Source organism: Schistocerca gregaria, chromosome 5 (assembly GCF_023897955.1).
Source record: "Schistocerca gregaria isolate iqSchGreg1 chromosome 5, iqSchGreg1.2, whole genome shotgun sequence".
In the NCBI taxonomy this organism is placed as follows: domain Eukaryota; kingdom Metazoa; phylum Arthropoda; class Insecta; order Orthoptera; family Acrididae; genus Schistocerca; species Schistocerca gregaria.
The window spans coordinates 74,399,254-74,411,913 of NC_064924.1; the positions used below are offsets into that span (position 1 = coordinate 74,399,254).

Below are 12,660 nucleotides of genomic sequence, written 5' to 3' on the forward strand. Positions count from 1 at the left end.
CCATATGACAGCACAAGCACGAGAAACATCTGCGAGATGGGCGCGGGCCGAACCGGCGTGTCCGAGGCGCCGTGTGCGGCCGTTCGGAGCTACCAGAGCAACTCTGTGCTGCGCCGTGCCGTGGAAAGGTGCGAAAACATGCACACTAGACACAGGCTGTTCGACAAAGCATCCATCTCTTGTAGCGACGAAAGGTAAATTTTTGTTTACAAATTTTCCGTTGTGCACTGCTACAAAACAATATGCCCTGACGTATTTCACAACATTTCTGTCACTTCATACTGTTTTGTTATTTCCAGAGACTCTTTGGAAGTCTTCCTTGGCGCACTCTTTGCAAACTGAGTTCCTTAATATCGTATCTTACGATAGTTTAAAATCAGTATGGAAGCATCTTTGTCACATGAGAAAGGTAGCATGAAAAAAGGGCTGCCAGGGGTAATGACAAGAAAGCAAGAAATGAAGACAGCCATAGTTCCCAGGCGGTCGCCGGTCCAAATACTAACGTTGTTGCTTATCTTCGGTGGTCGGACGGGAACAGGTTTTTTTTTAATGTAGTTAGTTTTTGGAATTTAGCGCTCCTACTAAACAGTAGGCTCTGACGCATTTCAAGAGCACATCTGTCGATTCGCAGTGTTTCGTTATTTTCAACGAGTTCCTAGCACTCTTCCTCCGTGCACTCTTGTTCAAACTGAGTTCATTACTGTAATTTCGCATCTTACGTTTAATACAGTAGTTTAAAATGCTTGTGGAAGCATCTTTGTCGCACCTGAGCGTTTTTATGAAAAGAGGGCTGGCAGGTGTAGTGACGTAAAATTTAAAAAAAGAGAGGGAGCCAACAGCACCCGGTGTTCCCAGGCGGTCACCCATCCAAGTACTAACCGGGCCCGATGTTGCTTAACTTCGGTGATCGGACGAGAACCGGTGTATTCAACATGGTATGGCCGTTGGCGTCGTTATACTGTAGCCGCACGGCAGAAGAAGGCTTCGCCTCTCCTCCCAACACACGCAATCGCCGTTTTCGGTGGCGCATTTGACGCAAAGCACATCCTTCCACCTCGAAGGCGACGCGCAGTGAGGCGCGCCGCCACGTGGACCACACGCACAACACAGCTGCTCGTTGCACCGGCTGTCATTCGTTTGATTCGTGCGGCCTCCGACACTCGCGGGAGACGCACCTTATTATTGTTATCCGGCGCAGGGCTTGGGCGCGGCCGGCGGCGGGGGGACTGCGCGGGGTGTGGCAGTGTCCTGCTGGACCGAGGGAAGCGTTCTCACCTGCCTGACACGCGTCGCGCTTCCAGATATTTGCGTAATTCGCACGGTGCATTCTCGGCTGTCCCCTTCCGTCCCGACTTGTCCCGACTTTGCTCGACTGCCGCTCGCTGCCGCTCGGGTCGCGGTCCATATGACAGCACAAGCACGAGAAACATCTGCGAGATGGGCGCGGGCCGAACCGGCGTGTCCGAGGCGCCGTGTGCGGCCGTTCGGAGCTACCAGAGCAACTCTGTGCTGCGCCGTGCCGTGGAAAGGTGCGAAAACATGCACACTGGACACAGGCTGTTCGACAAAGCATCCATCTCTTGTAGCGACGAAAGGTAAATTTTTGTTTACAAATTTTCCGTTGTGCACTGCTACAAAACAATATGCCCTGACGTATTTCACAACATTTCTGTCACTTCATACTGTTTTGTTATTTCCAGAGACTCTTTGGAAGTCTTCCTTGGCGCACTCTTTTCAAACTGAGTTCCTTAATATCGTATCTTACGATAGTTTAAAATCAGTATGGAAGCATCTTTGTCACATGAGAAAGGTAGCATGAAAAAAGGGCTGGCAGGGGTAGCGACAAGAAAGCAAGAAATGAAGACAGCCATAGTTCCCAGGCGGTCGCCGGTCCAAATACTAACGTTGTTGCTTATCTTCGGTGGTCGGACGGGAACAGGTTTTTTTTTAATGTAGTTAGTTTTTGGAATTTAGCGCTCCTACTAAACAGTAGGCTCTGACGCATTTCAAGAGCACATCTGTCGATTCGCAGTGTTTCGTTATTTTCAACGAGTTCCTAGCACTCTTCCTCCGTGCACTCTTGTTCAAACTGAGTTCATTACTGTAATTTCGCATCTTACGTTTAATACAGTAGTTTAAAATGCTTGTGGAAGCATCTTTGTCGCACCTGAGCGTTTTTATGAAAAGAGGGCTGGCAGGTGTAGTGACGTAAAATTTAAAAAAAGAGAGGGAGCCAACAGCACCCGGTGTTCCCAGGCGGTCACCCATCCAAGTACTAACCGGGCCCGATGTTGCTTAACTTCGGTGATCGGACGAGAACCGGTGTATTCAACATGGTATGGCCGTTGGCGTCGTTATACTGTAGCCGCACGGCAGAAGAAGGCTTCGCCTCTCCTCCCAACACACGCAATCGCCGTTTTCGGTGGCGCATTTGACGCAAAGCACGTCCTTCCACCTCGAAGGCGACGCGCAGTGAGGCGCGCCGCCACGTGGACCACACGCACAACACAGCTGCTCGTTGCACCGGCTGTCATTCGTTTGATTCGTGCGGCCTCCGACACTCGCGGGAGACGCACCTTATTATTGTTATCCGGCGCAGGGCTTGGGCGCGGCCGGCGGCGGGGGGACTGCGCGGGGTGTGGCAGTGTCCTGCTGGACCGAGGGAAGCGTTCTCACCTGCCTGACACGCGTCGCGCTTCCAGATATTTGCGTAATTCGCACGGTGCATTCTCGGCTGTCCCCTTCCGTCCCGACTTGTCCCGACTTTGCTCGACTGCCGCTCGCTGCCGCTCGGGTCGCGGTCCATATGACAGCACAAGCACGAGAAACATCTGCGAGATGGGCGCGGGCCGAACCGGCGTGTCCGAGGCGCCGTGTGCGGCCGTTCGGAGCTACCAGAGCAACTCTGTGCTGCGCCGTGCCGTGGAAAGGTGCGAAAACATGCACACTAGACACAGGCTGTTCGACAAAGCATCCATCTCTTGTAGCGACGAAAGGTAAATTTTTGTTTACAAATTTTCCGTTGTGCACTGCTACAAAACAATATGCCCTGACGTATTTCACAACATTTCTGTCACTTCATACTGTTTTGTTATTTCCAGAGACTCTTTGGAAGTCTTCCTTGGCGCACTCTTTGCAAACTGAGTTCCTTAATATCGTATCTTACGATAGTTTAAAATCAGTATGGAAGCATCTTTGTCACATGAGAAAGGTAGCATGAAAAAAGGGCTGCCAGGGGTAATGACAAGAAAGCAAGAAATGAAGACAGCCATAGTTCCCAGGCGGTCGCCGGTCCAAATACTAACGTTGTTGCTTATCTTCGGTGGTCGGACGGGAACAGGTTTTTTTTTAATGTAGTTAGTTTTTGGAATTTAGCGCTCCTACTAAACAGTAGGCTCTGACGCATTTCAAGAGCACATCTGTCGATTCGCAGTGTTTCGTTATTTTCAACGAGTTCCTAGCACTCTTCCTCCGTGCACTCTTGTTCAAACTGAGTTCATTACTGTAATTTCGCATCTTACGTTTAATACAGTAGTTTAAAATGCTTGTGGAAGCATCTTTGTCGCACCTGAGCGTTTTTATGAAAAGAGGGCTGGCAGGTGTAGTGACGTAAAATTTAAAAAAAGAGAGGGAGCCAACAGCACCCGGTGTTCCCAGGCGGTCACCCATCCAAGTACTAACCGGGCCCGATGTTGCTTAACTTCGGTGATCGGACGAGAACCGGTGTATTCAACATGGTATGGCCGCTGGCGTCGTTATACTGTAACCGCACGGCAGAAGAAGGCTTCGCCTCTCCTCCCAACACACGCAATCGCCGTTTTCGGTGGCGCATTTGACGCAAAGCACGTCCTTCCACCTCGAAGGCGACGCGCAGTGAGGCGCGCCGCCACGTGGACCACACGCACAACACAGCTGCTCGTTGCACCGGCTGTCATTCGTTTGATTCGTGCGGCCTCCGACACTCGCGGGAGACGCACCTTATTATTGTTATCCGGCGCAGGGCTTGGGCGCGGCCGGCGGCGGGGGGACTGCGCGGGGTGTGGCAGTGTCCTGCTGGACCGAGGGAAGCGTTCTCACCTGCCTGACACGCGTCGCGCTTCCAGATATTTGCGTAATTCGCACGGTGCATTCTCGGCTGTCCCCTTCCGTCCCGACTTGTCCCGACTTTGCTCGACTGCCGCTCGCTGCCGCTCGGGTCGCGGTCCATATGACAGCACAAGCACGAGAAACATCTGCGAGATGGGCGCGGGCCGAACCGGCGTGTCCGAGGCGCCGTGTGCGGCCGTTCGGAGCTACCAGAGCAACTCTGTGCTGCGCCGTGCCGTGGAAAGGTGCGAAAACATGCACACTAGACACAGGCTGTTCGACAAAGCAGCCATCTCTTGTAGCGACGAAAGGTAAATTTTTGTTTACAAATTTTCCGTTGTGCACTGCTACAAAACAATATGCCCTGACGTATTTCACAACATTTCTGTCACTTCATACTGTTTTGTTATTTCCAGAGACTCTTTGGAAGTCTTCCTTGGCGCACTCTTTGCAAACTGAGTTCCTTAATATCGTATCTTACGATAGTTTAAAATCAGTATGGAAGCATCTTTGTCACATGAGAAAGGTAGCATGAAAAAAGGGCTGCCAGGGGTAATGACAAGAAAGCAAGAAATGAAGACAGCCATAGTTCCCAGGCGGTCGCCGGTCCAAATACTAACGTTGTTGCTTATCTTCGGTGGTCGGACGGGAACAGGTTTTCTTTTAATGTAGTTAGTTTTTGGAATTTAGCGCTCCTACTAAACAGTAGGCTCTGACGCATTTCAAGAGCACATCTGTCGATTCGCAGTGTTTCGTTATTTTCAACGAGTTCCTAGCACTCTTCCTCCGTGCACTCTTGTTCAAACTGAGTTCATTACTGTAATTTCGCATCTTACGTTTAATACAGTAGTTTAAAATGCTTGTGGAAGCATCTTTGTCGCACCTGAGCGTTTTTATGAAAAGAGGGCTGGCAGGTGTAGTGACGTAAAATTTAAAAAAAGAGAGGGAGCCAACAGCACCCGGTGTTCCCAGGCGGTCACCCATCCAAGTACTAACCGGGCCCGATGTTGCTTAACTTCGGTGATCGGACGAGAACCGGTGTATTCAACATGGTATGGCCGCTGGCGTCGTTATACTGTAACCGCACGGCAGAAGAAGGCTTCGCCTCTCCTCCCAACACACGCAATCGCCGTTTTCGGTGGCGCATTTGACGCAAAGCACGTCCTTCCACCTCGAAGGCGACGCGCAGTGAGGCGCGCCGCCACGTGGACCACACGCACAACACAGCTGCTCGTTGCACCGGCTGTCATTCGTTTGATTCGTGCGGCCTCCGACACTCGCGGGAGACGCACCTTATTATTGTTATCCGGCGCAGGGCTTGGGCGCGGCCGGCGGCGGGGGGACTGCGCGGGGTGTGGCAGTGTCCTGCTGGACCGAGGGAAGCGTTCTCACCTGCCTGACACGCGTCGCGCTTCCAGATATTTGCGTAATTCGCACGGTGCATTCTCGGCTGTCCCCTTCCGTCCCGACTTGTCCCGACTTTGCTCGACTGCCGCTCGCTGCCGCTCGGGTCGCGGTCCATATGACAGCACAAGCACGAGAAACATCTGCGAGATGGGCGCGGGCCGAACCGGCGTGTCCGAGGCGCCGTGTGCGGCCGTTCGGAGCTACCAGAGCAACTCTGTGCTGCGCCGTGCCGTGGAAAGGTGCGAAAACATGCACACTAGACACAGGCTGTTCGACAAAGCAGCCATCTCTTGTAGCGACGAAAGGTAAATTTTTGTTTACAAATTTTCCGTTGTGCACTGCTACAAAACAATATGCCCTGACGTATTTCACAACATTTCTGTCACTTCATACTGTTTTGTTATTTCCAGAGACTCTTTGGAAGTCTTCCTTGGCGCACTCTTTGCAAACTGAGTTCCTTAATATCGTATCTTACGATAGTTTAAAATCAGTATGGAAGCATCTTTGTCACATGAGAAAGGTAGCATGAAAAAAGGGCTGCCAGGGGTAATGACAAGAAAGCAAGAAATGAAGACAGCCATAGTTCCCAGGCGGTCGCCGGTCCAAATACTAACGTTGTTGCTTATCTTCGGTGGTCGGACGGGAACAGGTTTTTTTTTAATGTAGTTAGTTTTTGGAATTTAGCGCTCCTACTAAACAGTAGGCTCTGACGCATTTCAAGAGCACATCTGTCGATTCGCAGTGTTTCGTTATTTTCAACGAGTTCCTAGCACTCTTCCTCCGTGCACTCTTGTTCAAACTGAGTTCATTACTGTAATTTCGCATCTTACGTTTAATACAGTAGTTTAAAATGCTTGTGGAAGCATCTTTGTCGCACCTGAGCGTTTTTATGAAAAGAGGGCTGGCAGGTGTAGTGACGTAAAATTTAAAAAAAGAGAGGGAGCCAACAGCACCCGGTGTTCCCAGGCGGTCACCCATCCAAGTACTAACCGGGCCCGATGTTGCTTAACTTCGGTGATCGGACGAGAACCGGTGTATTCAACATGGTATGGCCGTTGGCGTCGTTATACTGTAGCCGCACGGCAGAAGAAGGCTTCGCCTCTCCTCCCAACACACGCAATCGCCGTTTTCGGTGGCGCATTTGACGCAAAGCACGTCCTTCCACCTCGAAGGCGACGCGCAGTGAGGCGCGCCGCCACGTGGACCACACGCACAACACAGCTGCTCGTTGCACCGGCTGTCATTCGTTTGATTCGTGCGGCCTCCGACACTCGCGGGAGACGCACCTTATTATTGTTATCCGGCGCAGGGCTTGGGCGCGGCCGGCGGCGGGGGGACTGCGCGGGGTGTGGCAGTGTCCTGCTGGACCGAGGGAAGCGTTCTCACCTGCCTGACACGCGTCGCGCTTCCAGATATTTGCGTAATTCGCACGGTGCATTCTCGGCTGTCCCCTTCCGTCCCGACTTGTCCCGACTTTGCTCGACTGCCGCTCGCTGCCGCTCGGGTCGCGGTCCATATGACAGCACAAGCACGAGAAACATCTGCGAGATGGGCGCGGGCCGAACCGGCGTGTCCGAGGCGCCGTGTGCGGCCGTTCGGAGCTACCAGAGCAACTCTGTGCTGCGCCGTGCCGTGGAAAGGTGCGAAAACATGCACACTAGACACAGGCTGTTCGACAAAGCATCCATCTCTTGTAGCGACGAAAGGTAAATTTTTGTTTACAAATTTTCCGTTGTGCACTGCTACAAAACAATATGCCCTGACGTATTTCACAACATTTCTGTCACTTCATACTGTTTTGTTATTTCCAGAGACTCTTTGGAAGTCTTCCTTGGCGCACTCTTTGCAAACTGAGTTCCTTAATATCGTATCTTACGATAGTTTAAAATCAGTATGGAAGCATCTTTGTCACATGAGAAAGGTAGCATGAAAAAAGGGCTGCCAGGGGTAATGACAAGAAAGCAAGAAATGAAGACAGCCATAGTTCCCAGGCGGTCGCCGGTCCAAATACTAACGTTGTTGCTTATCTTCGGTGGTCGGACGGGAACAGGTTTTTTTTTAATGTAGTTAGTTTTTGGAATTTAGCGCTCCTACTATACAGTAGGCTCTGACGCATTTCAAGAGCACATCTGTCGATTCGCAGTGTTTCGTTATTTTCAACGAGTTCCTAGCACTCTTCCTCCGTGCACTCTTGTTCAAACTGAGTTCATTACTGTAATTTCGCATCTTACGTTTAATACAGTAGTTTAAAATGCTTGTGGAAGCATCTTTGTCGCACCTGAGCGTTTTTATGAAAAGAGGGCTGGCAGGTGTAGTGACGTAAAATTTAAAAAAAGAGAGGGAGCCAACAGCACCCGGTGTTCCCAGGCGGTCACCCATCCAAGTACTAACCGGGCCCGATGTTGCTTAACTTCGGTGATCGGACGAGAACCGGTGTATTCAACATGGTATGGCCGCTGGCGTCGTTATACTGTAACCGCACGGCAGAAGAAGGCTTCGCCTCTCCTCCCAACACACGCAATCGCCGTTTTCGGTGGCGCATTTGACGCAAAGCACGTCCTTCCACCTCGAAGGCGACGCGCAGTGAGGCGCGCCGCCACGTGGACCACACGCACAACACAGCTGCTCGTTGCACCGGCTGTCATTCGTTTGATTCGTGCGGCCTCCGACACTCGCGGGAGACGCACCTTATTATTGTTATCCGGCGCAGGGCTTGGGCGCGGCCGGCGGCGGGGGGACTGCGCGGGGTGTGGCAGTGTCCTGCTGGACCGAGGGAAGCGTTCTCACCTGCCTGACACGCGTCGCGCTTCCAGATATTTGCGTAATTCGCACGGTGCATTCTCGGCTGTCCCCTTCCGTCCCGACTTGTCCCGACTTTGCTCGACTGCCGCTCGCTGCCGCTCGGGTCGCGGTCCATATGACAGCACAAGCACGAGAAACATCTGCGAGATGGGCGCGGGCCGAACCGGCGTGTCCGAGGCGCCGTGTGCGGCCGTTCGGAGCTACCAGAGCAACTCTGTGCTGCGCCGTGCCGTGGAAAGGTGCGAAAACATGCACACTAGACACAGGCTGTTCGACAAAGCAGCCATCTCTTGTAGCGACGAAAGGTAAATTTTTGTTTACAAATTTTCCGTTGTGCACTGCTACAAAACAATATGCCCTGACGTATTTCACAACATTTCTGTCACTTCATACTGTTTTGTTATTTCCAGAGACTCTTTGGAAGTCTTCCTTGGCGCACTCTTTGCAAACTGAGTTCCTTAATATCGTATCTTACGATAGTTTAAAATCAGTATGGAAGCATCTTTGTCACATGAGAAAGGTAGCATGAAAAAAGGGCTGCCAGGGGTAATGACAAGAAAGCAAGAAATGAAGACAGCCATAGTTCCCAGGCGGTCGCCGGTCCAAATACTAACGTTGTTGCTTATCTTCGGTGGTCGGACGGGAACAGGTTTTCTTTTAATGTAGTTAGTTTTTGGAATTTAGCGCTCCTACTAAACAGTAGGCTCTGACGCATTTCAAGAGCACATCTGTCGATTCGCAGTGTTTCGTTATTTTCAACGAGTTCCTAGCACTCTTCCTCCGTGCACTCTTGTTCAAACTGAGTTCATTACTGTAATTTCGCATCTTACGTTTAATACAGTAGTTTAAAATGCTTGTGGAAGCATCTTTGTCGCACCTGAGCGTTTTTATGAAAAGAGGGCTGGCAGGTGTAGTGACGTAAAATTTAAAAAAAGAGAGGGAGCCAACAGCACCCGGTGTTCCCAGGCGGTCACCCATCCAAGTACTAACCGGGCCCGATGTTGCTTAACTTCGGTGATCGGACGAGAACCGGTGTATTCAACATGGTATGGCCGCTGGCGTCGTTATACTGTAACCGCACGGCAGAAGAAGGCTTCGCCTCTCCTCCCAACACACGCAATCGCCGTTTTCGGTGGCGCATTTGACGCAAAGCACGTCCTTCCACCTCGAAGGCGACGCGCAGTGAGGCGCGCCGCCACGTGGACCACACGCACAACACAGCTGCTCGTTGCACCGGCTGTCATTCGTTTGATTCGTGCGGCCTCCGACACTCGCGGGAGACGCACCTTATTATTGTTATCCGGCGCAGGGCTTGGGCGCGGCCGGCGGCGGGGGGACTGCGCGGGGTGTGGCAGTGTCCTGCTGGACCGAGGGAAGCGTTCTCACCTGCCTGACACGCGTCGCGCTTCCAGATATTTGCGTAATTCGCACGGTGCATTCTCGGCTGTCCCCTTCCGTCCCGACTTGTCCCGACTTTGCTCGACTGCCGCTCGCTGCCGCTCGGGTCGCGGTCCATATGACAGCACAAGCACGAGAAACATCTGCGAGATGGGCGCGGGCCGAACCGGCGTGTCCGAGGCGCCGTGTGCGGCCGTTCGGAGCTACCAGAGCAACTCTGTGCTGCGCCGTGCCGTGGAAAGGTGCGAAAACATGCACACTAGACACAGGCTGTTCGACAAAGCAGCCATCTCTTGTAGCGACGAAAGGTAAATTTTTGTTTACAAATTTTCCGTTGTGCACTGCTACAAAACAATATGCCCTGACGTATTTCACAACATTTCTGTCACTTCATACTGTTTTGTTATTTCCAGAGACTCTTTGGAAGTCTTCCTTGGCGCACTCTTTGCAAACTGAGTTCCTTAATATCGTATCTTACGATAGTTTAAAATCAGTATGGAAGCATCTTTGTCACATGAGAAAGGTAGCATGAAAAAAGGGCTGCCAGGGGTAATGACAAGAAAGCAAGAAATGAAGACAGCCATAGTTCCCAGGCGGTCGCCGGTCCAAATACTAACGTTGTTGCTTATCTTCGGTGGTCGGACGGGAACAGGTTTTTTTTTAATGTAGTTAGTTTTTGGAATTTAGCGCTCCTACTAAACAGTAGGCTCTGACGCATTTCAAGAGCACATCTGTCGATTCGCAGTGTTTCGTTATTTTCAACGAGTTCCTAGCACTCTTCCTCCGTGCACTCTTGTTCAAACTGAGTTCATTACTGTAATTTCGCATCTTACGTTTAATACAGTAGTTTAAAATGCTTGTGGAAGCATCTTTGTCGCACCTGAGCGTTTTTATGAAAAGAGGGCTGGCAGGTGTAGTGACGTAAAATTTAAAAAAAGAGAGGGAGCCAACAGCACCCGGTGTTCCCAGGCGGTCACCCATCCAAGTACTAACCGGGCCCGATGTTGCTTAACTTCGGTGATCGGACGAGAACCGGTGTATTCAACATGGTATGGCCGTTGGCGTCGTTATACTGTAGCCGCACGGCAGAAGAAGGCTTCGCCTCTCCTCCCAACACACGCAATCGCCGTTTTCGGTGGCGCATTTGACGCAAAGCACGTCCTTCCACCTCGAAGGCGACGCGCAGTGAGGCGCGCCGCCACGTGGACCACACGCACAACACAGCTGCTCGTTGCACCGGCTGTCATTCGTTTGATTCGTGCGGCCTCCGACACTCGCGGGAGACGCACCTTATTATTGTTATCCGGCGCAGGGCTTGGGCGCGGCCGGCGGCGGGGGGACTGCGCGGGGTGTGGCAGTGTCCTGCTGGACCGAGGGAAGCGTTCTCACCTGCCTGACACGCGTCGCGCTTCCAGATATTTGCGTAATTCGCACGGTGCATTCTCGGCTGTCCCCTTCCGTCCCGACTTGTCCCGACTTTGCTCGACTGCCGCTCGCTGCCGCTCGGGTCGCGGTCCATATGACAGCACAAGCACGAGAAACATCTGCGAGATGGGCGCGGGCCGAACCGGCGTGTCCGAGGCGCCGTGTGCGGCCGTTCGGAGCTACCAGAGCAACTCTGTGCTGCGCCGTGCCGTGGAAAGGTGCGAAAACATGCACACTAGACACAGGCTGTTCGACAAAGCATCCATCTCTTGTAGCGACGAAAGGTAAATTTTTGTTTACAAATTTTCCGTTGTGCACTGCTACAAAACAATATGCCCTGACGTATTTCACAACATTTCTGTCACTTCATACTGTTTTGTTATTTCCAGAGACTCTTTGGAAGTCTTCCTTGGCGCACTCTTTGCAAACTGAGTTCCTTAATATCGTATCTTACGATAGTTTAAAATCAGTATGGAAGCATCTTTGTCACATGAGAAAGGTAGCATGAAAAAAGGGCTGCCAGGGGTAATGACAAGAAAGCAAGAAATGAAGACAGCCATAGTTCCCAGGCGGTCGCCGGTCCAAATACTAACGTTGTTGCTTATCTTCGGTGGTCGGACGGGAACAGGTTTTTTTTTAATGTAGTTAGTTTTTGGAATTTAGCGCTCCTACTATACAGTAGGCTCTGACGCATTTCAAGAGCACATCTGTCGATTCGCAGTGTTTCGTTATTTTCAACGAGTTCCTAGCACTCTTCCTCCGTGCACTCTTGTTCAAACTGAGTTCATTACTGTAATTTCGCATCTTACGTTTAATACAGTAGTTTAAAATGCTTGTGGAAGCATCTTTGTCGCACCTGAGCGTTTTTATGAAAAGAGGGCTGGCAGGTGTAGTGACGTAAAATTTAAAAAAAGAGAGGGAGCCAACAGCACCCGGTGTTCCCAGGCGGTCACCCATCCAAGTACTAACCGGGCCCGATGTTGCTTAACTTCGGTGATCGGACGAGAACCGGTGTATTCAACATGGTATGGCCGTTGGCGTCGTTATACTGTAGCCGCACGGCAGAAGAAGGCTTCGCCTCTCCTCCCAACACACGCAATCGCCGTTTTCGGTGGCGCATTTGACGCAAAGCACGTCCTTCCACCTCGAAGGCGACGCGCAGTGAGGCGCGCCGCCACGTGGACCACACGCACAACACAGCTGCTCGTTGCACCGGCTGTCATTCGTTTGATTCGTGCGGCCTCCGACACTCGCGGGAGACGCACCTTATTATTGTTATCCGGCGCAGGGCTTGGGCGCGGCCGGCGGCGGGGGGACTGCGCGGGGTGTGGCAGTGTCCTGCTGGACCGAGGGAAGCGTTCTCACCTGCCTGACACGCGTCGCGCTTCCAGATATTTGCGTAATTCGCACGGTGCATTCTCGGCTGTCCCCTTCCGTCCCGACTTGTCCCGACTTTGCTCGACTGCCGCTCGCTGCCGCTCGGGTCGCGGTCCATATGACAGCACAAGCACGAGAAATATCTGCGAGATGGGCGCGGGCCGA

General features: G+C 52.0%; 9 non-coding genes across 9 annotated transcripts; all 9 read right to left on the minus strand.

Moving 5' to 3' along the window:
* Positions 1-830: 830 nt before the first annotated feature.
* On the minus strand, positions 831-949 carry LOC126274643 (5S ribosomal RNA). The gene has a single exon (XR_007550206.1). It is a non-coding gene; the product is annotated as a 5S ribosomal RNA (ribosomal RNA).
* A 1,282-nt stretch (positions 950-2,231) lies between these two features.
* LOC126274644 (5S ribosomal RNA) lies at positions 2,232-2,350 on the minus strand. Its single transcript, XR_007550207.1, has one exon. It is a non-coding gene; the product is annotated as a 5S ribosomal RNA (ribosomal RNA).
* Positions 2,351-3,632: 1,282 nt separating this feature from the next.
* Positions 3,633-3,751, minus strand: LOC126273898 (5S ribosomal RNA). The gene has a single exon (XR_007549734.1). It is a non-coding gene; the product is annotated as a 5S ribosomal RNA (ribosomal RNA).
* A 1,282-nt stretch (positions 3,752-5,033) lies between these two features.
* LOC126273899 (5S ribosomal RNA) lies at positions 5,034-5,152 on the minus strand. Its single transcript, XR_007549735.1, has one exon. It is a non-coding gene; the product is annotated as a 5S ribosomal RNA (ribosomal RNA).
* Positions 5,153-6,434: 1,282 nt separating this feature from the next.
* Positions 6,435-6,553, minus strand: LOC126274646 (5S ribosomal RNA). The gene has a single exon (XR_007550209.1). It is a non-coding gene; the product is annotated as a 5S ribosomal RNA (ribosomal RNA).
* A 1,282-nt stretch (positions 6,554-7,835) lies between these two features.
* LOC126273900 (5S ribosomal RNA) lies at positions 7,836-7,954 on the minus strand. Its single transcript, XR_007549736.1, has one exon. It is a non-coding gene; the product is annotated as a 5S ribosomal RNA (ribosomal RNA).
* Positions 7,955-9,236: 1,282 nt separating this feature from the next.
* LOC126273902 (5S ribosomal RNA) lies at positions 9,237-9,355 on the minus strand. Its single transcript, XR_007549737.1, has one exon. It is a non-coding gene; the product is annotated as a 5S ribosomal RNA (ribosomal RNA).
* Positions 9,356-10,637: 1,282 nt separating this feature from the next.
* On the minus strand, positions 10,638-10,756 carry LOC126274647 (5S ribosomal RNA). The gene has a single exon (XR_007550210.1). It is a non-coding gene; the product is annotated as a 5S ribosomal RNA (ribosomal RNA).
* Positions 10,757-12,038: 1,282 nt separating this feature from the next.
* LOC126274648 (5S ribosomal RNA) lies at positions 12,039-12,157 on the minus strand. Its single transcript, XR_007550211.1, has one exon. It is a non-coding gene; the product is annotated as a 5S ribosomal RNA (ribosomal RNA).
* Between the last annotated feature and the right edge of the window lie 503 nt (positions 12,158-12,660).